The following is a 26,992-nucleotide window of genomic DNA, read 5'->3' as shown; positions in this document are numbered from 1 at the left end:
GTCGTCCCCGTCCCGCCGCGTCCCTGTCTCGTCCCGCCGCGTTCCCACTGTCTCCACTCTCACACAAACCGCCCCCGTCCCGGACCCCCTCCGCTGCAGGGAAATGCAGGAGAACGCGAAAGCATCGGGGCAGAGCAGCCGCTGGAGGTGCCCGAGCCGTCTCCCCCTTGCCCGCAGGGCCGGAGTTGCCCACCGCCGGGAGCTGACAGGTACGCTGACAGCACGGGCGGCTCCGGCACGCTTTGCCTCGCTGTGTTCCGGTGCCGTGCTGCTGCGGGAGGACGGGGCCAGCGCTCCAAAGGCCAGAGCAGAGCGCTGGCGAATGGGAGGCGAGGAAGGCTTGGGCTAAGGATGGATTTGCAACTGGGCTGCCTGTAAGTGCGCAGAGAGACCTTTGTCGTCCACGCTGCCAAAAGGAGCACCTGGCACACCCTAGGTGTGCCTTGTGTTTCACGTGTTTTCATTTCCTGTTTGTGTCATCCCAAAAAGCAGGGACGGAGCAAATGGGACTGATTTCCATTATTGCTGTGTGAAGGCTTTTTACAGGCTGCTGTATTGATGTCATCTTTTTTTCACCCCAAGCTTGGCTTCTCCCATCCTTTTCCCGTGGCTGCTGAATTGGGTGTCCCCAGGAGGGCTGGGTTCCTCAGCAGGGGGTCTTAGGAGTTGCTGTGGATTCTGATTTTTCTGAAGCTGTATGGAGGCGTGCTAGCGAATCATCTCTTTTCTCTCCTGAAAAGCTTTCCATCTATGTCCACCCGTGCGTCTCTGTGTTTTAATCACATAGCCGGACGCACTGAGGTTTTTACTTTCTAAGCCAAAAGCTGAAGCAGATGAGTGTTTGCTTTGTGTGTGTGAGGAGTGGCATTTGTGCTGGAGAGCTGCGGTTGGGAACAAAAGATGGACTTAATGTGCTCTGGGGACGGGCACGGGAGGAAACGCACAGAAAGGCAAGCAGTGATGATTGCGGAGGAGAAATGAGAGGTGGTTGCTTCCGATCCGTGGGGACTTTCCTTGGGAATGATCGATCAGAGAGCATATGGAAGTAGAGAGCATCTTCTGGCTGCTTCTGTTCTGTAAACTTCTCCCTGGCTTCACAGGTCCGTGCTGGAGAGCAGGAGAAGGGTCCCTGCTGGCTGCCGTGTCCTGGGTGGGCACAGAGCTCTGACCTTGGCCAGATGGGCTGGTGAGTATTGAATCAATCCCTGCCTCCTCGTGAACAAGTTGTTTGAAGGAGTTTGAGGCAGGGACGGCTTTTAGCCGGCTGCAGTTCGGTTTCTTTCTCACAGGTTTCCGGGTGTTTTGATCCTGACGTCACCAAACCCTCAGATTTGCTGAACTGGGGCTCTTACCTGTGTGACCCGTGAAATGTCCCGGAAGCTGATCGATGTCTTTGTGCTCCCGCTGTGTTCATTTGGGCTGTGCTTCAGGCTTCTCTCCCAGGGCCCTTGCCGTTGCTGTATCTCTTGGATGCCGTGCAGAACGGAATCAGGCAGCCAAGCCTCAGGTTCACCTTCTCCCTCACCCTCTGCGCTGCTCGTGTGGCACAGCAGATCCTGAAGCCAGGTACTGGAACGTGCTGCGTGTGTCACTGCTGGGGTGAAAAACAGAGCCCTGGGGAGTGTCGATCCCCTCACCTGCTCTGTGCTCGTGCGCTCTTGCCTGAGCTTTTCCTCCTGGGCAAGAGAAGGGGAGGGTGGGCAGCAATGGGAACGCGCCTCAGAGCAAAGGCCTTCTGCAGTTGCCGGGCTGTTCTCCCAGCTCGGAGCGCTGCACGCTCACTGACTGCAGCTTCCACGAATTGTCGTCCGTGCTTGTGGATTGGGAGCGCTGTCCTCCTCCACCATGCCAGCTTTTTCTCTTTACAGAGGAGCACGTGTACATAAGGGTAAAGAGATTCCTTCTGTCACACCGGTGTTTGGACCTGAGGAAGGTACCAGGTTTTCTCCAGCTTTTCTACAGTTTTGATTTTGAGGTAAGAGTCCCATTTTAGGTACCCAGTAATTCTTCAGAAATGTATTAGAAACAGCCGCAAAAATACAATGAAACCTCATTCTCCCACAGGTAGTTAATTAGAAGCGTCTTTCTTCTGTTTCATATAGGAATTCAAAATGTTATTTCTGTGAGGTTTTTGTTGTCTTCTTGATACTAATGCACAATGAGTTGTGCTGTGTATGCTCTGTGAGCACAAGAAAAGAATGTTCTGCCCCGGCTAGCTACAATTCCTCTTTGAGTTTAGGTTAGTAACTTTGAGTTCAACTGAAGTCTTTTAGAAACAGCAACTTCTAAAATTCCATTTCCACTGCATGTTTGGGCTGCAGACTGACTGTTCCCAATGGATGTTAGCGATTAAATTTGATAGGAATGGAAAATTGAGAAGTCCAGAACAAGCTGTGGTAATTCCTGAGCTGGCACTCGGAGGGAACCGGGGTTTTGTGCTCTTAGGAGCATGTATCCTTTGGAAATGTCTGAATGTCTGACGGTGGTATTTTTCTTTGTGGCTTCCAGTACAGAACAGCACGAGTGGATCCTCAGATTTCTTGGGGAAGGGCTGCGTGACAAACATTGCTGTGAGCTCTATGTCTACCAGAGGATTTTCCAGGTCATTCTTGCCTTTTTCAGCAGTCCTTTGTGTGACCAGGGCTCCCAGGTAAGAATTGAAAAAGAACAGTTCCCAAATACCCCAAACCACAAAAGCTTGTATTGGCCTCGAGATCTCAAGTACCAAACAGAAAGGAATAGCTGATTCTGCCTTGGTCCTCTTGAAAATCTGTTCCTTGTTGGTTTTGTGGATGTGTGGAGGGAGAAATAATTTTGCTTGTGTCTAAACCGGTCCCATCCTTATCCCCTGAAACTGGGACCGGTTCCTGCCTTCGTGGAGCCTCACGGGGGTGCCGTGGTTTTGCTCCTGCAGTCGGGGCCTTTTCTTTTTGGGGTCTCTATTTCCCCAGCCAGCACGTTTGTCACCTGCACAGTGCTTCGGCAGGAGGGAAACTCGCCTGCCGGGAGCTCTCAGGTTTGGGAGCATCCACCCTGAGGATTTCAGGTATCAAAACCTCGGACAAAAAGAGAAAATTGTCTTGCTACCTGAATACTTCTTGTAAGAGCAGCACCTGTGGTGCGAAGCGTTGAAGGGAGAATGTCTTTCCTTCTCTGGAGTTGCTGAGAACAGGCGGTGTTCATTTTAGCTGGGAGTTGATCGGGTACCAGCCAAATTGCTCATTTTATTTTAGATAATCAGATCTTGGCTGTAAAAGAACAAGTTGCATTCTCTGTTTCAGCGTCGTATTCTGGAGATATGACAGAGTGCTGCCCGTGTCACCTCTAGAGCTGCCCATGAGCTGATAGAGGATCACAGCCTCCTCTCGGGGGTCCTGCACGGCTTAGAGAAAAGGTAACCAGCCAAGTACGGGAGAAATGGGGACAATTTCCTGTCCACGGCTGAAGAATGACGTGGCTGAGGATGAAAGCAAGGGGGACAGACCTGGAGACAGGGGCACCGAGGGCTGCACTGGCAGAACTTGCTGAACTCTGAGGTGTCCCTTGTGTTTTTGAGAAGAGAATCAAGAGGCTTTCAGGTGGTGGTAGGAGGGACGATGGTGGGGGGGCTGTGTGATTTGGGAATCACTTCCTTGACAAAGCAAAAGGACACCTTGTGCTGGTGTCCTTAGCTTTTAAATTTCAAGCAGCCTCAGTTCCCATCCTGTCACAGGACCTGCTGCACAGGAAGTGGCACAGTAATGGATTTGAGCTGTCTCGAACGTTATTTCTCCTCCCCTTGCCTCTCCCTGACAAAAAAAAATCTCTTCTGCAGGCACAGAGTGCCCTGACAGGTTCAGGCAAGTGCACCAAAAGTGCCCTAGAATATGGTCCCCCGTAGGAGATGGACCAGCTGCTGGTGAGGATCTGCCTTTCAAATGTGGTTTTCTTTTTTTTTTTTTTTTTCTTCTGTTTTATTTTGTTTTTCAGGTTTCTGGAGAACAAGGTGATAAATAAAATAATTTCCTTACTCCATCCTCTATGGCTAATAAATTTAGGAGACAAGAGAGAAAACAGGAATCGGTCCCAGATGCTGCTGTTGAGATGGATATATGATCTATCTATCTATCTGTAGATAGATAGATGTATATACGTATATCTGTGTAGTGATAATAATGGGATTTTTTATGATACGTTGCTTCACCGTTTTATATTTTTAATAAAGTGAGATTTTAAGTTATTAGTTATGATATTTTATTATAGTTTTTGGCTAAAGTAACATTTTCTTGTATTTTATTGGTATCAAGTAATTAATGTTAATCATTAATTGGTAAGAGTTTGTAATGAATTATTAAGGTGTGAATATGTTCATTAAGGTACGTCTTTTTTAACTGTAGGTATTTTCATGTGTTTATATGGGTTTTTATGTTAATGATTTGGGGTTTTGATGTTATGAATATATTAGTATTTTATTAGGTTTTTCTTGTTAGTTTAGTTGTTTGGTGTGTAGATTATTCATGAAGTATGTTTATCTATAAATGTTTTAAATTTAAGTTATAAATCTACTTGTTAAGGATTTTTGTAGAGTTCTATGTAAAAATTTAAATCGGTAGGGGAGATAAAAAGCGGTAATTATTAATAAGATGAGTATTTTAGTTTTTAATAATGATTTAAGTTATTTAGTGATGTTTTAATTCTTGAAAATATTATTTCGTTATTTTTTATTTATGTGTGATTGATTAATTTAAAATTTTTGTAATGTTTTTGTAAATTGATTTCTTGTGATTTCATCAATTTATATATTTTTTTAATGTTTTATATTTATGATTGTGTGTGAATAATAAAAAATGAACAGTTGTTTTATTTTGTAAGGTAGTATGTTTAAAGATGTTCCTATTTGGCAGTCATTTATTTAATGTTATAGATGTGTTATTGTTTCATTTGGCTAGTTAATAAGTAAGTTCATTTAATGTGGTTCAAGTGTGAGTTGTAGTTATTTTAGGTGTTAAAAGAGATGCAGAAATAATAGAATTAGGTTATTAAAAGGTCGTACTGTTTTGATACTGAGAAGTAAATTTGTGTTGGAGCGATTGGGTATTTTTGGGTGGGTGTTCTTTTTTTTTTGGTTGTTTGTTTGTGGTTTTTTTGGGGTTTTTTTTGGTGTTTTTTTAATGTATTATTGTTAAGTTTGGTCTTAGTGGATTAATTGTTTTAAATTGTAGGTTTGCTGTTTTGAGGTAACTTCTTTGTGGTTTTGTGTGGTTTGGGGGTTGTTTTGTAACTAAATATTGTACAAGTATTTGTTTGTAATGATTTGAGTAATTTGACTTTTGGTGGTTTACCTGTCATTTGGGGTATGAGTGTATAAACGTTATTTGAAGAGTTTATGTTATGTGTAAGTTTTTTTTGATTTGCAATTTAGTGTTTGTAAAGGATAAGGTTAGTTGTGAGGAGGTATACAAACGAGACACGTTGAAAAGAGATTTTTCGGATTGTATTTGGATGCGTGGTTTTAGTTAGTGTTACTTGTTTGTTCTGTTTTGGTTGTGGAACTATTTCTTTTAGGGTTTTTTTTTGTGTGTTTTAAATAAGGCTTGACACAGTGAGTAGGACTCGTGTGTGATTTTTCTTTTTTTAAGTGTGGAAACTTAAGTATAACGTGTTCTTTAGGTTCTGAAATTGACGGGACTACTTTCTCGGCTACTTACTGAGTCTTGTAGTTGAGTAGGTTTTTGTAACTCTGATTTTGAACTCAAAGAAGAAAACTGAGGAGACGAAGGAGCTAGAGGAGTTGATCTCCTTCTAGGACAGAAAGGGTTTAGCGCAGAAACTGCTGGCTCTGATGTGGCGCGGGGGTTTCCGTGCGCCGGCCGGGCCGGGCGCGGGGCTCGGCGGCAGGAGAGCGGCGAGCTGTGCGCGTGCGCGGGAGGCGCGCTGCCGCGGGGAGCCGAGCGGAGCCGAGCGGAGCCGAGCGGCTCCGAGTTGAGGCGAGCCGAGCTGCGCCGAAGAGGCGAATCCAGCCGAGTCTAGCGGAGAACAGCCCGAGTGTAGGCGAGGAGCCGAGTGGGGCCGAACCGAGCCGAGCTCCGCCGAGCGCAGCATCCCGTGCAGGGCGGGCCGCCGGGGCGGGCTCGGGGTGGATCGGCGCTCTCTGAGGCTCCCCCTCTTGTCCCTCTCTCTACCAATCCTTCTTCCTTTCTTCCTCCTTCCCGTATTCCCCTTCTTTCTCTCTCTATCCCTTAGTTCCCTCTCTCCCCAAAGCCGACCCCTTTCTCTCCCTTTTCGGTCTCCCCTCCCGTCCCCCCGTCTACCCTTCCTTCCTCCTCCCCGTATTCCTGTTCTTTGTCCGCGGACCCTCCCCTCCTCTCCCTCGCAAACCCGACCCCCACTGCCCTGTCCCTATCCCGCTCCTCCGTTCTATTCCTCTTCTCTCCCTCCTCTGTGCACCGTCCCTCTTCCCCGCTCCCGGCCTTTCCCTTGCCCTCCCGCTTTCCTCCACAGCCCGACCTCCCTCCCTCCATACGCTGTCTCACGCCCTGCTAGCCCTCCTCTCTTGCCGTCGCCCCGTTCCTTCTTTCCCCGCAGCCGCGGGGCCGGGGGCGCCGGAGCATAAAGCCCAGAGGGCCGGAGCCCGGCGGCCCCGGGCCCTTGCGGGAGTCCCCGCACGGGGCCGGAGGCTCTCGGCGGATCCCCCCGTGCCGGTCAAACCCCGCCCGGCCCCGCCGGACCTGCGGCTTTGCCGGCATCGCGCTGAGAGCGGCCCCCGCTCGGTGCCGTGCCGTCCGTGCCGCGTCCCCGCCGTCTCTGCCGCTCCCTCTCTCTGCCCCTCGCCCGTGACAGCGAGGCTGGGCAGGAGCTTCGACCCTTCTGGCGGCTGCCCCCCTTTCTTGTTGCGGCAGAGTCCCTTTCGGGGGGGATGTACATGTGGAAAGGGATGGAAGCAAGTGCTGGGCTGCTGTCCGGGGCAGTTAGACTCGTTCTGTGCCTTCTTTGGGGGCCAGGAAAAAGGGGTGAAGACTCGGGGCTCTGGTGTCATTTGGGGCACCCTAAGGTCCCTAGGAGAGGGACGCACGCTGCGGCGGAGGAGCAGGTGGGTGGCGAATGAGGGGGGGTCCTGCCGGGTGCCGTCCCCCCGAGGGACCCAAAGCTGCCCCAAAATGCACAGGGAGGGGGGTGTGTAGAATACTACTAAATCCTGGCAAATGTTTCGTTTTTATAGGTATTGGTAAAAATAGGAAAGTATTGCTAAATTCATTTGGAAAGAAAGCCAGAACAGCCCCAGGTATGCGCTGTGAGGATGTAATGTATAATTAATATACGTGTATATAGAAATAGAAATAGAAAATAGAAAAAAAATACAAAATCACAGAAATCGATACAATACCTAATAGATATTCTAGTGTATATGTCTTATTATACCACATTACATGTAATATATTATATCTATCTAAATATAGTACGTCAATATACTGTAATATAATATACAAGAGCATATAGATGTAAATATCAAAAGCATGAATATAGAAATATTCAAATATAGTTTAAAATAAAAGGATTTTTAAAATTTTGTATTTGTTAGTAGGCAGGGTTTTTATTGTAAAAATTAGAAATATAAATAAGTTAGAAATCTATGTATAGAAGTATATCATACGTACATTAAAATCTATATAAAAATTAAAATGTAAGTAAATAGAAGTATTAGCAGTATGTATGAAATATAATATATATAATATTTTATCTATCTTGTTATCTTATTATATATATGATATCCATTTATAAATATAATCCATCCATAGAAAGTATAAATGCAAATGTGATTATAATGATGAAAATATGCTATAAATATTTAAATATTGTTTAAAGAAAGGGCTTTTTTGGTTTTTATTTGGTTCGAGGCAGGGTTTTTATTAAAAAAAATATGAATATACATTTTATTTTGATAGACTTCTAAATATAAAAATATATAATCAATGTATAAAGATAGATATAAAAATATAAAATATAAGTAAAAATAAGTAATAGGAAGAGATAGAATATAAATAACGACATATATCAATCTACCTTTAAAATGCAAATTTGAATATAAATGCGAAAAATATATAGATAAATTTACAAACAGTTTAAAAGAAAGTGGGGTTTTTTTTAGGTTTTTACTTGGATAGATGCAGGGATTTTATTTTTAAAAATATAAACCTTTTAGAAATATCAATCTAAATATAGAAATATGTAATCCATATATTAAGACATGCATAAAAATATAAAATAAAATAAACTTTAAGTAATATGAATGAATGTAAGAAATTATAAAATGATCATTATACATCAGTATACATTTTAAATCAAAATGTGAATATAAATATTAAAAATATAAAAATAATATAGATTGAAATATAGCTTAAAAGAAAAGATTTTTTATTTTGGTTATTATTGGGTTAGAGGCAGGTTTTTTTTGTTGTTTTTTTTTTTTGTCGGTGTTTTTTGGTTTCGTGCGGGCTGTTTAGGGGCATTTATTGCAGAGGATGTTTTGAAGGGGGTCGCGCCTGTTCTTCTTTGCGCGCCTTCCCCGCCTGCAGCCCCAGGGCGGGCGGCAGTGCCGCCGCCTTGTGGCCAGAGTGCGGGACTGCAGCCCTCGCCCGAGGTCCTCCCGCGGCCGCCATCTTGGGAGTGGGTTGTCGCGGACTCGCTTGACCTTCCCAATATGGCGGCAAAAAAAGGCGGGAAAAACGAGGACGACGGTCTGTTTACTGCACTGCCTGCACGCCACCCTGACGCCGGCGCCGCCCCGCGGGATTTTTTTCGCTTTTTCCCGTGTCGTGGCCACGGACTGTGAGCTCAGCGGCTGCGCGGGCGGTCAGGTTGTGAGCGGGCGCCGACAGGCATCGGCATAATCGCCTCTCCCTTCCGAGGGCCTCACCCTGCCGCCATCTTGAAAGTGTCGCGGCGGCCAGGACACTCTTGACCTTCTCAATATGGCGGATAGAAGGAGAAAAAAAAAAAAAAAAAAAAAAAAAAAAGCGCGGGAAAATCGTGGTCCGCGTGCTGCACTGCCCGCGCGCCACGCAGGCGCCGCCCCGCCGGGATTTCCCGCGGCCTTGCCAGTACTGCGGACACGGGCTGTTGCCACACTTGCGCCGCGGGCGGGTGGGTTTCAGGCAGCATTTTTCTTTTAAATAAGAGATCGTTAATATTAATATCATAGAGCTAGAATTTGGTTACAGGCAGGGCTTTTATTTTAAATAACAGAACTATTTTTGCAATATAAATATAGAAATGCATAATATATATATCTAGATCTATAAAAAGATAAAATAGAAATAAATTGAAGTCATAGGAAGATATTTAATATAGAATCGAAATAACATCATGCATCAATATACATGATAAATGGGAATGTGAAAAGTATAAATATGAAAGATAGTTAGAGAGAGTTTAAAAGAAAAGGATTTTGGAGGGGTTGTATTGGGTTAGAGGCAGTGTGTTTTAGTTTGTGTGCGGGTGGGTTTGGGCCATTTATTTTTCAGGATTTTTCCAAGGGGATCGCCCCCGTTCTTTTCTGCCTCCCTTCCCTCCGGGCGAGCGGCAGCCCCCGGCTGTGGCCGGCGGCGGTGCTGCCGCCTTGTGGACAGAGAGCGGTACTGCAGCCCCCCCCAGCCAGCGCCCTGCCCCTCGCCGCTGGGTGCCGGCTGAGGGGGGAAGGACGGCCGCCGAGCGTGGGAAGGGCGAGGCGCGGGAGCGAGCGGCAAGCGGGGCGTTGTCTGTAAATAGAGGGGAGGGGTGAAGGAGATTCGGGAGAGCAAAGGGACCCGATGACCGAGAAGAACGGCAGCGGCGAGGGCGGCCCGGCGGGGCCGCTTTCGGCGGGCGGCGGAGGCGCGGTCGCAGCGCTCACGGGCCGGGGGCGGCGGGCGGGGGGCGAGCGGCGTCGGAACAGGGCTGCACTCCCCTTTCCCGATCCCCGCGCGCCTCCCTCTCTAGACGCTGGAAGCGACCGCGTGCCGGAAAATGCCGCCGGGGCGGCGCGCGGGCGGCGGAGCGGGGCCCCGGCTTTCCCCGCCCCTCCTGCCGCCATCTTTGGAAGGTCAAGCGAGTCGTCGCCGTCCCGCCGCGTCCCCGTCTCGTCCCGCCGCGTTCCCGCCGCCTCCCCGAGCTTCCCCGCCGTCTCCACTCTGACACGATCCGCCCCCGTCCCGGACCCCCTCCGCTGCAGGGAAATGCAGGAGAACGCGAAAGCATCGGGGCAGAGCAGCCGCTGGAGGTGCCCGAGCCGTCTCCCCCTTGCCCGCAGGGCCGGAGTTGCCCACCGCCGGGAGCTGACAGGTACGCTGACAGCACGGGCGGCTCCGGCACGCTTTGCCTCGCTGTGTTCCGGTGCCGTGCTGCTGCGGGAGGACGGGGCCAGCGCTCCAAAGGCCAGAGCAGAGCGCTGGCGAATGGGAGGCGAGGAAGGCTTGGGCTAAGGATGGATTGAAACCGGGCTGCCTGTAAGTGCGCAGAGAGACCTTTGTCGTCCACGCTGCCAAAAGGAGCACCTGGTACGCCCTATAGGTGTGCCTTGTGTTTCACGTGTTTTCATTTCCTGTTTGCGTCGTCCCAAAAAGCAGGGACGGAGCAAATGGGACTGGTTCCCACTGTTGCTGTGTGAAGGCTTTTTACAGGCTGCTGTATTGATGTCATCTTTTTTTCACCCCAAGCTTGGCTTCTCCCATGCTTTTTCCGTAGCTGCTGCATTGGGTGTCCCCAGGAGGGCTGGGTCCCTCAGCAGGGGTCTTAGGAGTTGCTATGGATTCTGATTTTTCTGAAGCTGTATGGAGGCGTGCTAGCGAATCAGCTCTTTTCTCTCCTGAAAAGCTTTCCATCTATGTCCACCCGTGCGTCTCTGTGTTTTAATCACATAGCCGGACGCACTGAGGTTTTTACTTTCTAAGCCAAAAGCTGAAGCAGATGAGTGTTTGCTTTGTGTGTGTGAGGAGTGGCATTTGTGCTGGAGAGCTGCGGTTGGGAACAAAAGATGGACTTAATGTGCTCTGGGGACGGGCACGGGAGGAAACGCACAGAAAGGCAAGCAGTGATGATTGCGGAGGAGAAATGAGAGGTTGTTGCTTCCGATCCGTGGGGACTTTCCTTGGGAATGATCGATCAGAGAGCATATGGAAGTAGAGAGCATCTTCTGGCTGCTTCTGTTCTGTAAACTTCTCCCTGGCTTCACAGGTCCGTGCTGGAGAGTGGGAGAAAGGTCCCTGCTGTTTGCCGTGTCCTGGGTGGGCACAGAGCTCTGACCTTGGCCAGATGGGCTGGTGAGTATTGAATCAATCCCTGCCTCCTCGTGAACAAGTTGTTTGAAGGAGTTTGAGGCAGGGACGGCTTTTAGCCGGGTGCAGTTCAGTTTCTTTCTCACAGGTTTCCGGGTGTTTTGATCCTGACGTCACCAAACCCTCAGATTTGCTGAACTGGGGCTCTTACCTGTGTGACCCGTGAAATGTCCCGGAAGCTGATCGATGTCTTTGTGCTCCTGCTGTGTTCATTTGGGCTGTGCTTCAGGCTTCTCTCCCGGGGCCCTTGCCGTTGCTGTATCTCTTGGATGCCGTGCAGAACGGAATCAGGCAGCCAAGCCTCAGGTTCACCTTCTCCCTCACCCTCTGCGCTGCTCGTGTGGCACAGCAGATCCTGAAGCCGGGTACTGGAACGTGCTGCGTGTGTCACTGCTGGGGTGAAAAACAGAGCCCTGGGGAGTGTCGATCCCCTCACCTGCTCTGTGCTCGTGCGCTCTTGCCTGAGCTTTTCCTCCTGGGCAAGAGAAGGGGAGGGTGGGCAGCAATGGGAACGCGCCTCAGAGCAAAGGCCTTCTGCAGTTGCCGGGCTGTTCTCCCAGCTCGGAGCGCTGCACGCTCACTGACTGCAGCTTCCACAAATTGTCGTCCGTGCTTGTGGATTGGGAGCGCTGTCCTCCTCCACCATGCCAGCCTTTTCTCTTTACAGAGGAGCACGTGTACATAAGGGTAAAGAGATTCCTTCTGTCGCACCGGTGTTTGGACCTGAGGAAGGTACCGGGTTTTCTCCAGCTTTTCTACAGTTTTGATTTTGAGGTGAGAGTCCCATTTTAGGTACCCAGTAATTCTTCAGAAATGTATTAAAAACAGCTGCAAAAATACAATGAAACCTCATTCTCCCACAGGTAGTTAATTAGAAGCGTCTTTCTTTTGTTTCATGTAGGAATTCAAAATGTTATTTCTGTGAGGTTTTTGTTGTCTTCTTAATACTAAGGCACAATGAGTTGTGCTGTGTATGCTCTGTGAGCACAAGAAAAGAATGTTCTGCCCCGGCTAGCTACAATTCCTCTTTGAGTTTAGGTTAGTAACTTTGAGTTCAACTGAAGTATTTTAGAAACAGCAACTTCTAAAATTCCATTTCCACTGCATGTTTGGGCTGCAGACTGACTGTTCCCAGTGGATGTTAGCGATTAAATTTGATAGGAATGGAAATTGAGAAGTCCAGAACAAGCTGTGGTAATTCCTGAGCTGGCACTCAGAGGGAACCAGGGTTTTGTGTGCTCTTTGGAGCAGGTATCCTTTGGAAATGTCGGAATGTCTGACGGTGGTATTTTTCTTTATGGCTTCCAGTACAAAACAGCACGAGTGGATCCTCAGATTTCTTGGGGAAGGGCTGCGTGACAAACATTGCTGTGAGCTTTATGTCTACCAGAGGATTTTCCGGGTCATTCTTTCCTTTCTCAGCAGTCCTTTGTGTGACCAGGGCTCCCAGGTAAGAATTGAAAAAGAACAGTTCCCAAATACCCCAAACCACAAAATATATATTTGTGGCCATATTTGAGGCCAATATATTTGAGGCCATATATTTGTATGGCCTCAAGATCTCAAGTACAAACCAGAAAGGAATAGCTGATTCTGCCTTGGTCCTCTTGAAAATCTGTTCCTTGTTGGTTTTGTGTATGTGTGGAGGGGGAAATAATTTAGATTGTGTCTAAGCCAGTCCCATCCTGATCCCTTGAAATTGGAACAGGTTCCTGCCATCGTGGAGCCTCACGGGGGTGCCGTGGTTTTGCTCCTGCAGTCGGGGCCTTTTCTTTTTGGGGTCTCTATTTCCCCAGCCAGCACGTTTGTCACCTGCACAGTGCTTCGGCAGGAGGGAAACTCGCCTGCCGGGAGCTCTCAGGTTTGGGAGCATCCACCCTGAGGATTTCAGGTGTCAAAACCTCGGACAAAAAGAGAAAACTGTCTTGCTACCTGAATACTTCTGGTAAGAGCAGCACCTGTGGTGCGAAGCGTTGAAGGGAGAATGTCTTTCCTTCTCTGGAGTTGCTGAGAACAGGCGGTGTTCATTTTAGCTGGAAGTTGATCGGGTACCAGCCAAATTGCTCATTTTAAGTTAGATAATCAGATCTTGGCTGTAAAAGAACAAGTTGCATTTTCTGTTTCAGAGTCGTATTCTGGAGATATGACAGAGTGCTGCCCGTGTCACCTCTAGAGCTGCCCATGAGCTGATAGAGGATCACAGCCTCCTCTCGGGGGTCCTGCACGGCTTAGAGAAAAGGTAACCAGCCAAGTACGGGAGAAATGGGGACAATTTCCTGTCCACGGCTGAAGAATGACGTGGCTGAGGATGAAAGCAAGGGGGACAGACCTGGAGACGGGGGCACCGAGGGCTGCACTGGCAGAACTTGCTGAACTCTGAGGTGTCCCTTGTGTTTTTGAGAAGAGAATCAAGAGGCTTTCAGGTGGTGGTGGGAGGGACGATGGTGGGGGGGCTGTGTGATTTGGGAATCACTTCCTTGACAAAGCAAAAGGACACCTTGTGCTGGTGTCTTTAGCTTTTAAATTTCAAGCAGCCTCAGTTCCCATCCTGTCACAGGACCTGCTGCACAGGAAGTGGCACAGTAATGGATTTGAGCTGTCTAGAACGTTATTTCTCCTCCCCTTGCCTCTCCCTGGCAAAAAAAAATCTCTTCTGCAAGCACAGAGTGCCCTGACAGGTTCAGGCAAGTGCACCAAAAGTGCCCTAGAATATGGTCCCCCGTAGGAGATGGACCAGCTGCTGGTGAGGATCTGCCTTTCAAATGTGGTTTTCTTTTCTTTTTTTTCTTTTTGTTCTGTTTCATTTTGTTTTTCGGGTTTCTGGAGAACCAGATGATAAATAAAATGATTTCCTTACTCCATCCTCTGTGGCTAATAAATTTAGGAGAAAGAGAGAAAACAGGAATCGATCCCAGATGCTGCTGTTGAAAGGTTTGTTTAAAAGGTCTTCATCCTGGATTTAGTTCATGTGTTTTTCTGTAATAGTAGTAGTTTAATAAAGTTTTTTTCCTTTGTTATTAAGCTTGGCCTGCTCTGCTCTGTTCCTAATAACATCTCACAGCATTTATTTAGAAAAGGTGCGTTTTCATGGGGACGCTGGCATTGCGCCAGTGTCCAACCATGACATCTTTGTATATGATCTACCTGTATATAGATATATGTGTATCAATGTATATCTGTGTAGTGATAATAATGGGAGTTTTTATGATACGTTGCTTTACTGTCTTATATTTTTAATAAAGTGTGATTTTAAGTTATTAGGTATAACATTTTATTCTGCTTATTGGCTAAAGTAACATTTTCTTGTATTTTATTGGTATCAAGTAATGTTAATCATTAATTGGTAAGAGTTTATAATGAATTATTAAGGTGTGAATATTGTTCATTAAGGTACGTCTTTTTTTTTACTGTAGGTATTTTCATGTGTTCGTATGGGTTTTTATGTTAATGATTTTGGGTTTTTGTGTTATGAATATATTAGTATTTTATTAGGGTTTTTTTGGTTAGTTTACTTGTTTGGTGTGTAGATCAGTCCTGTTAAGTATGTTTATCTATATATGTTTTAAAATTTAAGTTATAAATCTACTTGTTAAGGATTTTTGTAGAGTTCTATGTAAAAATTTAAATCGGTAGGGGAGATAAAAAGCAGTAATTATTAATAAGATGAGTATTTTAGTTTTTAATAATGATTTAAGTTATTCAGCGATGTTTCAATTTTTGAAAATATTATTTAGTTATTTTTTATGTGTGATTGATTAATTTTTTTTAAAGAATTAGTAATGTTTTTGTAAATTGATTTCTTGTGATTTCATCAATTTATATATTTTTAAAAATGTTTTCTATTTATGATTGTGAATAATAAAAAATTAACAGTTGTTTTATTTTGTAAGGTAGTATGTTTAAAGATGTTCATATTTGGCAGTAATTTATTTAACGTTATACATGTGTTATTGTTTCATTTGGTTAGTTAATAAGTAAGTTCATTTGATGTGGTTCAAGTGTGAGTTGTAGTTATTTTAGGTGTTAAAAGAGATGTAGAACTAATAGAATTAGGTTGTTAAAAGGTTGTACGATTTTGATCCTGAGAAGTAAATTTGTGTTGGAGTGATTGGGTATTTTTGGGTGGGTGTTCTTTTTTTTTTTGGTTGGTTTTTTTTTGGTTGGTTTTTTTTATGTCTTATTGTTATGTTTGGTCTTAGTGGGTTAATTGTTTTAAATTGTAGGTTTGCTGTTTTGAGGTAAAGGATAAGGTTAGTTGTGAGGAGGTATACAAACGAGCTACGTAGAAAAGAGATTTTTCGGATTGGTGACTGATAAACAGAGCGTATTTGGACGTGTGGTTTTAGTTAGTGTTACTTGTTTGTTCTGTTTTGGTTGTGGAACTATTTCTTTCGGGGTTGGGTTTTTTGTTGTTTTTTTTTTTTTTTGGTGTGTTTTAAATAAGGCTTGACACAGTGAGTAGGACTCTTGTGTGATTTTTTTTTTTTTTTAATTGTGGAACCATAAGTATGACGTGTTCTTTAGGTTATGAAATTGACGGGACTACATTATTGGCTGCTTACTAAATCTTGTAGTTGTGAGTAGGTTTTTGTAACTCTGATTTTGAAATCAAAGAAGAAAACTGAGGAGACGAAGGAGGTAGAGAAGTTTATCTCCTTCTAGGACAGAAAGGATTTAGCGCAGAAAGTGCTGGCTCTGATGTGGCGCGGGGGTTTCCGTGCGCCGGCCGGGCCGGGCGCGGGGCTCGGCGGCAGGAGAGCGGCGAGCTGTGCGCGTGCGCGGGAGGCGCGCTCCCGCGGGGAGCCGAGCGGAGCCGAGCGGAGGTGAATGGAGCCGAGCGGAGGTGAACGGAGCCGAGCGGAGGTGAACGGAGCCGAGCGGAGCCGAACGGAGCCGAGCGGAGGTGAATGGAGCCGAGCGGAGCCGAACGGAGCGAGCGGCTCCGAGTTGAGGCGAGCCGAGCTGCGCCGAAGAGGCGAATCCAGCCGAGTCTAGCGGAGAACAGCCCGAGTGTAGGCGAGGAGCCGAGTGGGGCCGAACCGAGCCGAGCTCCGCCGAGCGCAGCATCCCGAGCAGGGCGGGCCGCCGGGGCGGGCTCGGGTGGAGTCGGCGCTCTCTGAGGCTCCCCGTCCTGTCCCGCTCTCTACCCCTCCTTCTTCCTCCCCGTATTCCTCTTCTTTCTCTCTTTCCCCCATTTCCCGCTCTCCCCAAAGCCGACCCCTTTCTCTCCCTTTTCGGCCTCCCCTCTCGTCCCCCCCTCCATCCTTCCTTCCTCCTCCCCGTATTCCTGTTCTTTGTCCGCAGACCCTCCCCTCCTCTCCCTCCCAAACCCGACACCCCGCGCCCCCCCCCCCCCCACTCCTTCCTGCTCTGTCCCTATCCCGCTCCTCCGTTCTATTCCTCTTCTCTCCCTCCTCTGTGCACCGTCCCTCTTCCCCGCTCCCGACCTTTCCCTTGCCCTCCCGCTTTCCTCCGCAGCCCGACCTCCCTCCCTCCCTACCCTTTCTCACGCCCTGCTGTCCCTCTTCTCTTCCCGTCGCCCCGTTCCTTCTTTCCCCGCAGCCGCGGGGCCGGGGGCGCCGGAGCATAAAGCCCAGAGGGCCGGAGCCCGGCGCCCCCGGGCCCTTGCGGGAGTCCCCCCGCACGGGGCCGGAGGCTCTCGGCGGATCCCCCCGTGCCGGTCAAACCCCGCCCGGCCCCGCCGGACCTGCGGCTTTGCCGGCATCGCGCTGAGAGCGGCCCCCGCTCGGTGCCGTGCCGTCCGTGCCGCGTCCCCGCCGTCTCTGCCGCTCCCCCTCTCTGCCCCTCGCCCGTGACAGCGAGGCTGGGCAGGAGCTTCGACCCTTCTGGCGGCTGCCCCCCTTTCTCGTTGCGGCAGAGTCCCTTTCGGGGGGGATGTACATGTGGAAAGGGATGGAAGCAAGTGCTGGGCTGCTGGCCAGGGCAGTTAAGACTCCTTCTGTGCCTTCTTTGGGGGCCAGGAAAAAGGGGTGAAGACTCGGGGCTCTGGTGTCATTTGGGGCACCCCGAGGTCCGTAGGAGAGGGACGCACGCTGCGGCGGAGGAGCAGGTGGGTGGTGAATGAGGGGGGGTCCTGCCGGGTGCCGTGCCCCCGAGGGACCCAAAGCTGCCCCAAAATGCACAGGGAGGGGGGTGTGTAGAATACTACATCCTGTCAAGTGCTTCGTTTTTATAGGTATTGGTAAAAATAGGAATTTGTCTCTAAATTCATTTGGAAAGAAAGCCAGAGCAGCCCCAGGTGTGAACTGTGAGGATAAGGAGGGGCCGGCTCCTGCCGGCGGCTGTTTTAGGGGCTTTGCCTCAGCTGATTTTACAGGGAGCTGCTGGAGAAGAGGAGTTTATGGGCGGCTCCTGGGGCTGTCCTTGCAGGGACGGTGACAGCTTCGGACAGGGTCTGCGGGATCACCTGGATACGCACTTGGATACCTGGAGCATTGCTCAGAGGAGGTGCCGAGGGACAAACCTTTGTGCCGGGTAGCGGCAGCCAAACAGGTGAGCCCATGTGCATTTGTAGCGGGGACATTTCTCCTTTCCCTTTTAAATTTCATCTTGCCAATCCCTCCCCGGTGCTCCCAGAAAAAAAAAAAAAAAAAGGAAAAAAAAAAAAAAAAGTATTTTGAGTACAAAAGAAATTCAAATTGAGGGTAGCGACTTGTCTTCCATTATTGACCGTGTCTGAACTGGTGGGGGATCCCTTTTCACGTGTGGTTTTGAGGGTATTGATTGAAGGCAAACCTGCCTTTTCCAAGATGTTAGGGGTATCCCAGGGGTGTCAGGGAATCCCTGTGTTCTATTTTAAATGGAAGGGGGGAAATATTGTTGTCGTATGATGGGTTTGATTTGAGGGTAACCCCCCCCCCACACCATTTTCATCACCCTAAGGTTTAAATTTGGGTGGGCAGCCCTGTTGTCCCTACTTTTAAAGGATTTGGATGGAGGTAAAAATCCCCCTTTCCCCATCATTTCTGTCGCCAGCCGGGGGTCTATGTACAAATCAGGAACGGGACGGGACTGCTGAGGAAGGCGTCTCGAGCTGTTTTATTTTTTTGCATCACTCTCATGACATGGTTATGACAACGGGAAGGTGCCAGCAGCTCACATCCCCGCCAGCAGACCAAGAAGTTAATGTTAGAATTTACTTTAAAGTTTTTTGACCAGTCACACGAAGCAAAAGCATATTGACACCCGTTCTATCCCACCACTGCAAGCACACGTACCTTTGGTTAAAACAACGCTCGCTTTTTTCCAATGCAATGCCTGCTCGTAAGCCTTAAAACACAATGCACAGGGCTCCATTCTTAAGCTTAGAACTTCCTAACATCTCGCTAGATACACTTTTCTGTGGCTTAGGGAGTTATTCCAGACAAGCGATAATACACAGCCCATTGTTCTATTTGTAGTTAACCTCTACTTCTTATATAATTTTTCTGCTGACAAGTCTTATGCTTAGCTCGAATCGCAGTTCTGCTGTTTCTGAGGCCTGCCTTTTGCAGCTTTCCCAAAACCCACTGGTTTGAAAGATTCCCACAACTTGAGGGATTTCATTTGAGGACAAGCCCTTCTTTTCTGCTCTTATAGGGGATGAAACTGAAGGGGAGAACACATTTATTTGCCCTTGTTGAAGTGAGGCGAGCACCTGAGTGTGGCGTAAGTTCCGGGGGTTGAATTGAAGGAGGCTGCAGCTCTCGCAGCGTTTGAAGGGTTGGAATCGGGCTGTGCCGCTGCATTGGAGGGCGCTTCTTCTGCCCCTGGCCCGGCAGCCAAGGCTGTGGCGCGGGAGCTGCTGGCGTTGCCTGGGGAGCTGCCGAGGTGGAAGGGGACTTGGGCGCGGCCGGGCTGGCGCGGGACTGCCGGAGCCGCGCCGGAGCGAGGCGTGCGGAGCCGCGGGGAGCTTTGCCGGGCCGGCGGGCGGGAGAGGCGGCGCGGGCGCTGCGCCGGTGCCGGCCGGTGCCGGCCGCTCCGTCCGCTCCGGGCGCGGGGCTCGGGCGCCGCCGGGGCCCCCTGGACCCGGTGCCGGCCCCGCCGGGCAGGGGGAGCGGGCGGGGGGCTCCCGGCGCGGCGCCGCCTCTGCCTGCCGCAGGAGCCGCTTTCCTGCCGGGAGCCGCGCTCCGCCCGGTGCCGGCAGCGCGGCTTTTCATTTTCCGAAGGTCCTTGGTGTAGCGGTTTGGAAGTGGTTCTTAGGAATTGGTTGTATCGTTTTATTTTGTTCGTGGTTGGCGTATGCTAAGGGACATGGTGTACTTCTTGAATGTTATGGTTCTTGGTTCAGGTGCTGATGGCAAGGATTTATTTGGATTGAGTTTTGTTGTTGGATTTTATTTTTGTGGAATTTGTTGGATTTTTTTTTTGTTGTTTTGATTTGTTTTGATTTTTTTGGTTGGATTTTTAAATAATATTTTTATATTATAAAAAGATAATTTAAAATTATATATTTTAAGGTTTACAATGTTTTTTATGGGTCGTGGCATGAAGTAGCGGTTAGGTTTTTAATTGGATTGTGGTGGCTTTTATTAGCGTGAGTATGTAGTGTTCGTTTTGGTGGGTTTGAGGCAGTGTCCTGTAGTTAATTAGTGAGGTTTTCGTAATATTGATGATTGCATTATTGTTTATTGTATTATAGAGGTTTTATTCATTTGGTATGTTTGATTGTCGTGTATGTTTTGTTGTTGCAGAGAATCTGGGAGATATTGTTTATGGTTACATTTATCTTTTGGCTTGGTGTTTATTTCCAGGTGGTATTTTAGTTTTGATGATGGTTTGAGGCATTATGGGTTTATTGAGTTAGGAATCATTTTGTTGTTGTTGTTAATTTAAGTTTTTATAATTTTTTGTAGTTTGATGTATTTGGTTGCTGGTTTTTATTCGTTTTATTTTTGGGAACATGGTTGTTTATATGGTGGATTTTTTTGGGTAGTTATTTTATTTGGGTGGTGATTTTTTTGTTTCTTAGTGGTTTAGATTTTTTTATATCGGTAATTGGTTTGGTGGGTTTTAAAGTTTATTTTATAGCGTATTGGGTTCTCTTTATGAGTTAGTGTTGAGGTAGAGTTTTGGATTTTTTTTTTTTTTTTTTTTTTTTTTTTTTTTTTTTAGTAACGTTCAGGGTCTGTTGTAGGGTTTGGAGTTTAGTAAGTTAGTTGGATTTTTTTTTTTCTTTTTAGTGGTTTTTGTGATTTGCTGTGTGGGATTCTATAGGGGTTTTTTTCATTTTTGTTTAATTTTTGTGATGTGATAAGAATTGTTAGTGAAAAGAGTGTAGTGTGGGTTTTTTTTTGCTGGTAGTTGGTTGGCTGGTGGAGCCATTCTAATATTTTTGGACGGTATGGGTGGGAATTTGTTGCTGTTTGTATTGGCATTTTAGTTTTAGGTATTGGATCTTAAATGCAAAATTATAACTATAACTATAATGTAAGAAAACAAATCTAGAAATATAAAAATGGGAATATAAAACTTCCATTTTAAATATAAATAGAATACATATAAATAGAACATGTAACATAAATAATATCATCTATCACCGTAAGATGTTATAATGTTTGATATAGAGTATTTTATACTCTATAGAGTATTTTAGAGTATGTTTATATAAGTACATATGAATATAGATTATACATATAAATCAAATCCATAGAAAATATCAATATAGAAATGTATAATTAATATATGTAGATAGATATAAAATACAAAATCATAGAAATTGATACAATACATAATGGATATTATACTGTATATGTCTTATTATACCACATGACATGTCATATATTTTATATATCTAAATATAGTACATCAATAGACTGTAATATAATATGTAAGAAACTATAAATGTAAATATCAAAAGCATAAATAGAAAAATATTCAAATATAGTTTAAAATAAAGGGTTTTTTTAAATTTTCTATTTGGTAGTAGGCAGGGCTTTTATTATAAAAATTAAAAATATAAATAAAATAAACTAGAAAGGGCTTATTTGGTTTTTATTTGGTTAGAGGCGGGTTTTTATTTTAAAAAATATGAATATACATTTTATTTTGATACAATTCTAAAAATAGAAATAGATAATCAATGTATAAAGATAGATAAAAAATAGAAAGTGTAAATAAAAATAAGTAATAGGAAGAGATAGAATATAAATAACAACATACATCAATCTACATTTACAATGCAAATTTCAATATAAATGCGAAAAACATAGATAAATTTAAACACAGTTCAGAAGAAAGGGGTTTTTTTTTAGGTTTTGACTGGGGTAGAGGCAGGGGTTTTATTATAAACAATATAAACCTTTTAGAAATATTAATCTAAATATAGAAATATGTAATCAATATCTTAAGATATGTATAAAATATAAAATAAAATAAATTATAAGCAATAGGAAAGAATGTAAGAAATGATAAAATTATCGTTATACATGAATATACATTCTAAATCAAACTGTGAATATAAATATGAAACATAAGAATAAAATAGATTGAAAAATAGTTTAAAAGAAAAGATTTTTTATTTTGGTTCTTATTGGGTTAGAGGCAGGGTTTTCTTTGTTGGTGTTTTTTTTCGTGCGGGCTGTTTAGGGGCATTTATTGCAGAGGATGTTTTGAAGGGGGTCGCGCCTGTTCTTCTTTGCGCGCCTTCCCCGCCTGCAGCCCCAGGGCGGGCGGCAGTGCCGCCGCCTTGTGGCCAGAGTGCGGGACTGCAGCCCTCGCCCGAGGTCCTCCCGCGGCCGCCATCTTGGGAGTGGGTTGTCGCGGACTCGCTTGACCTTCCCAATATGGCGGCAAAAAGGGCGGGAAAAAGGAGGACCACGGTCTGTTTACTGCACTGCCTGCACGCCACCCTGACGCCGGCGCCGTCCCCGCGGGATTTTTTACGCTCTTTCCCGTGTCGTGGCCACGGGCTGTGAGCTCAGCGGCTCCGCAGGCGGTCAGGTTTTCAGCGGGCGCCGACAGGCATCGGCATAATCGCCTCTCTCTTCCCAGGGGCCTCACGCGGCCGCCATCTTGGAAGTGTCGCGGCGGCCGGGACATTCTTGACCTTCTCAATATGGCGGATAGGAGAAAAAAAAAAAAAAAAAAAAAAAAAAAAAAAAGCGCGGGAAAATCGTGGTCCGCGTGCTGCACTGCCCGCGCGCCACGCAGGCGCCGCCCCGCCGGGATTTCCCGCGGCCTTGCCAGTACTGCGGACACGGGCTGTTGCCACACTTGCGCCGCGGGCGGGTGGGTTTCAGGCAGCATTTTTCTTTTAAATAAGAGATCGTTAATATTAATATCATAGAGATAGAATTTGGTTACAGGCAGGGCTTTTATTTTAAATAACAGAACTATTTTTTGAATATAAATATAGAAATGTATATTAATATATCTGGATATATAAAAAGATAAAATATAAATAAATAGAAGTCATAGGAAGATATTTAATATAGAATCGAAATAACATCATGCATCAATATACATGATAAATGCGAATGTGAAAAGTATAAATATGAAAGATAGTTCTAGAGAGTTTAAAAGAAAAGGATTTTGGAGGGGTTTTATTGGGTTAGAGGCAGTGTGTTTTAGTTTGTGTGCGGCTGTGTTTGGGCCATTTATTTTTCAGGATTTTTCCAAGGGGATCGCCCCCGTTCTTTTCTGCCTCCCTTCCCTCCGGGCGAGCGGCAGCCCCCGGCTGTGGCCGCCGGCGGCGGTGCTGCCGCCTTGTGGACAGAGAGCGGTACTGCAGCCCCCCCCAGCCAGCGCCCTGCCCCTCGCCGCTGGGTGCCGGCTGAGGGGGGGAAGGACGGCTGCCGAGCGTGGGAAGGGCGAGGCGCGGGAGCGAGCGGCAAGCGGGGCGGTGTCTGTAAATAGAGGGGAGGGGTGAAGGAGATTCGGGAGAGCAAAGGGACCCGATGACCGAGAAGAACGGCAGCGGCGAGGGCGGCCCGGCGGGGCCGCTTTCGGCGGGCGGCGGAGGCGCGGTCGCAGCGCTCACGGGCCGGGGGCGGCGGGCGGGGGGCGAGCGGCGTGGGAACAGGGCTGCACTCCCCTTTCCCGATCCCCGCGCGCGTCCCTCTCTAGACGCTGGAAGCGACCGCGTGCCGGAAAATGCCGCCGGGGCGGCGCGCGGGCGGCGGAGCGGGGCCCCGGCTTTCCCCGCCCCTCCTGCCGCCATCTTTGGAAGGTCAAGCGAGTCGTCGCCGTCCCGCCGCGTCCCTGTCTCGTCCCGCCGCGTTCCCGCCGCCTCCCCGTGCTTCCCCGCCGTCTCCACTCTGACACGATCCGCCCCCGTCCCGGACCCCCTCCGCTGCAGGGAAATGCGGGAGAACGCGAAAGCATCGGGGCAGAGCAGCCGCTGGAGGTGCCCGAGCCGTCTCCCCCTTGCCCGCAGGGCCGGAGTTGCCCACCGCCGGCAGCTGACAGGTACGCTGACAGCACGGGCGGCTCCGGCACGCTTTGCCTCGCTGTGTTCCGGTGCCGTGCTGCTGCGGGAGGACGGGGCCAGCGCTCCAAAGGCCAGCGCAGAGCGCTGGCGAATGGGAGGCGAGGAAGGCTTGGGCTAAGGATGGATTGAAACCGGGCTGCCTGTAAGTGCGCAGAGAGACCTTTGTCGTCCACGCTGCCAAAAGGAGCACCTGGTACGCCCTATAGGTGTGCCTTGTGTTGCACGTGTTTTCATTTCCTGTTTGTGTCATCGCAAAAAGCAGGGACGGAGCAAATGGGACTGGTTCCCACTGTTGCTGTGTGAAGGCTTTTTACAGGCTGCTGTATTGATGTCATCTTTTTTTCACCCCAAGCTTGGCTTCTCCCATCCTTTTCCCGTGGCTGCTGAATTGGGTGTTCCCAGGAGGGCTGGGTTCCTCAGCAGGGGGTCTTAGGAGTTGCTGTAGATTCTGATTTTTCTGAAGCTGTATGGAGGCGTGCTAGCGAATCAGCTCTTTTCTCTCCTGAAAAGCTTTCCATCTATGTCCACCCGTGCGTCTCTGTGTTTTAATCACGTAGGCGGACGCGTTGAGGTTTTTACTTTCTAGGCCAAAAGCTGAGGCAGATGAGTGTTTGCTTTGTGTGTGTGAGGAGTGGCATTTGTGCTGGAGAGCTGCGGTTGGGAACAAAAGATGGACTTAATGTGCTCTGGGGACGGGCACGGGAGGAAACGCACAGAAAGGCAAGCAGTGATGATTGCGGAGGAGAAATGAGAGGTTGTTGCTTCCGATCCGTGGGGACTTTCCTTGGGAATGATCGATCAGAGAGCGTACGGAAGCAGAGAGCATCTTCTGGCTGTTGCTGCTCCGTAAACTTCTCCCTGGCTTCACAGGTCCGTGCTGGAGAGCGGGAGAAGGGTCCCTGCTGGCTGCCGTGTCCTGGGTGGGCACAGAGCTCTGACCTTGGCCAGATGGGCTGGTGAGTATTCAATCAATCCCTGCCTCCTCGTGAACAAGTTGTTTGAAGGAGTTTAGGTTAGTAACTTTGAGATCAACTGAAGTATTTTAGAAACAGGTACTTCTAAAATTCCATTTCCACTGCATGTTTGGGCTGCAGACTGACTGTTCCCAATGGATGTTAGTGATTAAATTTGGTAGGAATGGAAATGGAGAAGTCCAGAAGAAGCTGTGGTGAGCCCTGAGCTGGCACTCGGAGGGAACCGGGGTTTTGTGCTCTTAGGAGCAGGTATCCTTTGGAAATGTCGGAATGTCTGACGGTGGTGTTTTTCTTTGTGGCTTCCCGTAGAAAACAGAGCGCGAGTGGATCCTCAGATTTCTTGGGGAAGGGCTGCGTGACAAACATTGCTGTGAGCTCTATGTCTACCAGAGGATTTTCCGGGTCATTCTTGCCTTTTTCAGCAGTCCTTTGTGTGACCAGGGCTCCCAGGTAAGAATTGAAAAAGAACAGTTCCCAAATACCCCAAAACCACAAAAGCTTGTATTGGCCTCGAGATCTCAAGTACCAAACAGAAAGGAATAGCTGATTCTGCCTTGGTCCTCTTGAAAATCTGTTCCTTGTTGGTTTTGTGGATGTGTGGAGGGAGAAATAATTTTGCTTGTGTCTAAACCGGTCCCATCCTTATCCCCTGAAACTGGGACCGGTTCCTGCCGTCGTGGAGCCTCACGGGGGTGCCGTGGTTTTGCTCCTGCAGTCGGGGCCTTTTCTTTTTGGGGTCTCTATTTCCCCAGCCAGCACGTTTGTCACCTGCACAGTGCTTCGGCAGGAGGGAACCTCGCCTGCCGGGAGCTCTCAGGTTTGGGAGCATCCACCCTGAGGATTTCAGGTATCAAAACCTCGGACAAAAAGAGAAAATTGTCTTGCTACCTGAATACTTCTTGTAAGAGCAGCACCTGTGGTGGGAAGCGTTGAAGGGAGAATGTCTTTCCTTCTCTGGAGTTGCTGAGAACAGGCGGTGTTCATTTTAGCTGGAAGTTGATGGGGTACCAGCCAAATTGCTCATTTTATTTTAGATAATCAGATCTTGGCTGTAAAAGAACAAGTTGCATTGTCTGTTTCAGCGTCGTATTCTGGAGATACGACAGAGTGCTGCCCGTGTCACCTCTAGAGCTGCCCATGAGCTGATAGAGGATCACAGCCTCCTCTCGGGGGTCCTGCACGGCTTAGAGAAAAGGTAACCAGGGAAGTACGGGAGAAATGGGGACAATTTCCTGTCCACGGCTGAAGAATGACGTGGCTGAGGATGAAAGCAAGGGGGACAGACCTGGAGACGGGGGCACCGAGGGCTGCACTGGCAGAACTTGCTGAACTCTGAGGTGTCCCTTGTGTTTTTGAGAAGAGAATCAAGAGGCTTTCAGGTGGTGGTAGGAGGGACGATGGTGGGGGGGCTGTGTGATTTGGGAATCACTTCCTTGACAAAGCAAAAGGACACCTTGTGCTGGTGTCTTTAGCTTTTAAATTTCAAGCAGCCTCAGTTCCCATCCTGTCACAGGACCTGCTGCACAGGAAGTGGCACAGTAATGGATTTGAGCTGTCTAGAATGTTATTTCTCCTCCCCTTGCCTCTCCCTGACAAAAAAAAAATCTCTTCTGCAGGCACAGAGTGCCCTGACAGGTTCAGGCAAGTGCACCAAAAGTGCCCTAGAATATGGTCCCCCGTAGGAGATGGACCAGCTGCTGGTGAGGATCTGCCTTTCAAATGTGGTTTTCTTTTTTTTTTTTTTTTTCTTTTTGTTCTGTTTTATTTTGTTTTTCAGGTTTCTGGAGAACAAGGTGATAAATAAAATGATTTCCTTACTCCATCCTCTCTGGCTAATAAATTTAGGAGACAAGAGAGAAAACAGGAATCGGTCCCAGATGCTGCTGTTGAGATGGATATATGATCTATCTATCTGTAGATAGATATATGTATATACGTATATCTGTGTAGTGATAATAATGGGATTTTTGATGATACGTTGCTTCACCGTTGTATATTTTTAATAAAGTGAGATTTTAAGTTATTAGTTATGAGATTTTATTATAGTTATTGGCTAAAGTAACATTTTCTTGTATTTTATTGGTATCAAGTAATTAATGTTAATCGTTAATTGGTAAGAGTTTGTAATGAATTATTAAGCTGTGAATATTGTTCATTAAGGTACGTCTTTTTTAACTGTAGGTATTTTCATGTGTTTATATGGGTTTTTATGTTAATGATTTGGGGTTTTGATGTTATGAATATATTAGTATTTTATTAGGTTTTTCTTGTTAGTTTAGTTGTTTGGTGTGTAGATTATT

General features: G+C 47.2%; 1 long non-coding RNA gene across 3 annotated transcripts; it reads left to right on the top strand.

The window, feature by feature from the left end:
* The first annotated feature begins 1,518 nt into the window (after window positions 1–1,518).
* LOC128806187 (uncharacterized) lies at window positions 1,519–25,828 on the top strand. Of its 3 annotated transcripts, XR_008436733.1 has the most exons (4): window positions 1,519–1,566; window positions 1,869–1,975; window positions 12,597–12,738; window positions 25,775–25,828. It is a non-coding gene; the product is annotated as an uncharacterized LOC128806187 (long non-coding RNA). The 3 variants fall into 3 exon arrangements; XR_008436732.1 differs by lacking the exon at window positions 1,519–1,566 and having other exon boundaries at window positions 1,714–1,975; XR_008436734.1 differs by lacking the exons at window positions 1,519–1,566; window positions 1,869–1,975; window positions 12,597–12,738 and adding exons at window positions 12,278–12,326; window positions 24,813–25,142 and having other exon boundaries at window positions 25,775–25,820.
* Window positions 25,829–26,992: the final 1,164 nt, after the last annotated feature.

The sequence above is a fragment of the Vidua macroura genome, chromosome 4 (assembly GCF_024509145.1).
Source record: "Vidua macroura isolate BioBank_ID:100142 chromosome 4, ASM2450914v1, whole genome shotgun sequence".
Classification (NCBI taxonomy): Eukaryota; Metazoa; Chordata; class Aves; order Passeriformes; family Viduidae; genus Vidua; species Vidua macroura.
Note: the sequence above shows the minus strand (reverse complement) of the source record. Positions and strands in the feature narration are given on the sequence as shown.